This window comes from Frankliniella occidentalis, unplaced genomic scaffold, assembly GCF_000697945.3.
Source record: "Frankliniella occidentalis isolate FOCC.00 unplaced genomic scaffold, Focc_3.1 Scaffold52, whole genome shotgun sequence".
NCBI lineage: Eukaryota > Metazoa > Arthropoda > Insecta > Thysanoptera > Thripidae > Frankliniella > Frankliniella occidentalis.
In genome coordinates, this window is record NW_026267182.1 from 1,273,437 (window position 1) to 1,275,839 (window position 2,403).

Genomic DNA, 2,403 nt, shown 5'->3' on the forward strand with positions numbered 1-2,403 from the left:
CGGGGGCGGGGAAGGGTGGAGCCGGACGCGAGCGCGCGGGGTAGGTGCGGACGCGGGGAGGGAAGAGCAGGAGCTTCTTGACGGTGAGCGCGCGGGCTGCGCGGCGGGGAGCAGCTACCTCCGGCCGCTCAGCTGCGTCGCCGTGGTCGTGGTCGAGGTCGTCCTGGCGGCCCCCGACTCGCTGCTGCCATCAGGCGCCGCCGCGCAGGGCCTCCCGCACCGCGGCCGACACAGCAGCGCTCCGAGCAATCTGCAACACCGACACACACACACACCTCCTGGTTAGCGTCGCGCGTCGCGCGGCGCGGGCTGCGGCGCGCGCTCCACGGGCTCGCCGGGGAGCGGCCGCCGGCCCGCCGGCACGCCGCCCGACACTCACGCTGCCCTGCACGCCGCGCGCCGTCTGACGGACGGGCGGGCGGGCACACGCGCGGTTACGTCCTCTCCTCGCACTCGCAGACACACACACGCACGCACGCACACACATACACGTACTCCGTGGAGACAGAGAGAGGTTAGGTCCGCACCTGCATCCCGCGGTCGGCGACGGCGTGCTCGCCTCGCATCGTGGCCCGCGCTGCACTGAACTTCGCGCACGCCAAACACCCACCAAATTGAATTTTTTGCCCGCACTACACTACGGGGCGGGGGAGGCGACAACAACACAGGCAGCAGCACCAACAACAACAACACCAACAACAAGAGCGAGAGAGAGACCCCTCGCCCCCCTCTCTCGCCGGTCAGTCGGGCCACGCAGGGCTGGGGGCTCGCCAGTGCGCCCTCCCTCCCCTCCAGCCGTTCTGTCGTCCTCTTCGTATGCAATTCTATGCAAAACTGCAGCGCGACGTCGGTGCATACTGCACACATCCACCCCTTTGCCACCCTCTTTCACCACCACCACCCCCTCTTTCTCTCTCTCTCTCTCTCTCTCTCTCTCTCTCTCTCTCTCTCTCTCTCTCTCTCTCTCTCTCTCTCTGTCCTCTCGCCGTCCCTTTCCACCCCCACCCCTCTCTTCCGTTCTCACTCGGCCCCTACTCTCGCGTTCTCTGCCATTCCCACTATAATTCACTATTCCTCTCCGTCACCTCTTTCCTCTTCACTCTCTCCGTTCTCTCTCTCTCTCTCTCTCTCTCTCTCTCTCTTTCCCTCTCTCTTTCTCTCGACCAGTCGCTCTCGCCTCCCATACATGTCGAATCTGTCCGTTCTCCCCTCCGCAAAACCACCCCGCCCTTCGGCTGATCCCCACCCCCGCCCCCGCGCCTGGAACTATCGCACGTTATTTCCAATGTATGGATGCATTTGGGAGGAGAGAGAAAGAGAGAGGTGATGGAGAGAGGGGACTGGAGGGGGGAGGGTGAAGGGCGCTGCTCTGGGGTGGAGGGGCGCCAGTGCTGGGCGGGGGGCGTCAGGGGGATGGAGAAGCAGAGGACGGTGGGTAGAGGGACAGCGAGCCTAGCTAGATATTAACATACTCCCGCTGGACGCAAGTACAGATCTGCTAGGATGAAAGAATAAAAAAATAAAAGTATAGATAAAACTTGTCAAAAAAAAGATAATAACTTTTTTTTTCAAGGAATAAAAAATGTATTTTATGCGCCGCCGATTGAGTTTGCAGCTTCCTAATCGACGACGCAATGTAGTCGCAAAGTACACCCCGAATTCTCTATCTCCCCCACCGCCGTTCCTTTCCCTGCAGGCGACACGTCCTTTGTCTTGCGTCGTCCTGACCGCTACCCCTCTCTCCTCTCCCACCTCTCGGTACCCCCCGCGGGGCACAAGCCCCCGCATTACGACACGATGCTTTCTTCAACAATTAGCCAACCGGTTACCCGCGGCGCCCGGCCCAGGAGGCTCGTGGTTCGCGGCCACGGCCACGGCGGCGTCCCTCGCCCCATAGGGGTGCTTGCGGCCCGGCCACCGCACGCAGCGAAAGAATACGGTCGCGGCCGAGTAGGCGGCGGTTTGCGAATTTACATTATTGCTTTGCTTATGGTCGATGCAAAGTTCTTTGAGACATTCAATTTCAATGACACATGTGCTTATTTTTCAGACACATTTTTCCCTTAGCGCTGATCAGGCACCTTAGGCCCTAGGCTTGAAGCCGGCGGGTCCAACATGGGCACTCCAGAATGTTAACAAATAAGTTATTGAGGATTAAAATCAGTTTTGTACGTCTTAAAAATTTGTGACGTCCTATGATCATGTCAAGGAAGGACCATGGTAAAAACAAGTTGGGTCAACTTGAGAAATATTAATAAGATACTTTTTATGTGCACAGAAATACACGACAATAGCACAATTGCGAAAAGCACAAGAAAGAAAAATGGAGGAACTGTAGGCAAAACCTAAACAGACGAGGTGGTCAATTTGCGCCACAAAACCTCTGAATGTAGGAAACCGACA

General features: G+C 58.2%; 1 long non-coding RNA gene across 1 annotated transcript in view; it reads right to left on the minus strand.

The window, feature by feature from the left end:
• Positions 1 to 6: 6 nt before the first annotated feature.
• LOC113205199 (uncharacterized) overlaps positions 7 to 2,403 on the minus strand; it is a 96,076-nt gene continuing 93,679 nt past the window's right edge. Inside the window, exon 5 of the long non-coding RNA XR_008011142.1 lies at positions 7 to 250. This is a non-coding gene — a long non-coding RNA (uncharacterized LOC113205199). The remainder of the gene's footprint in view (positions 251 to 2,403) is intronic.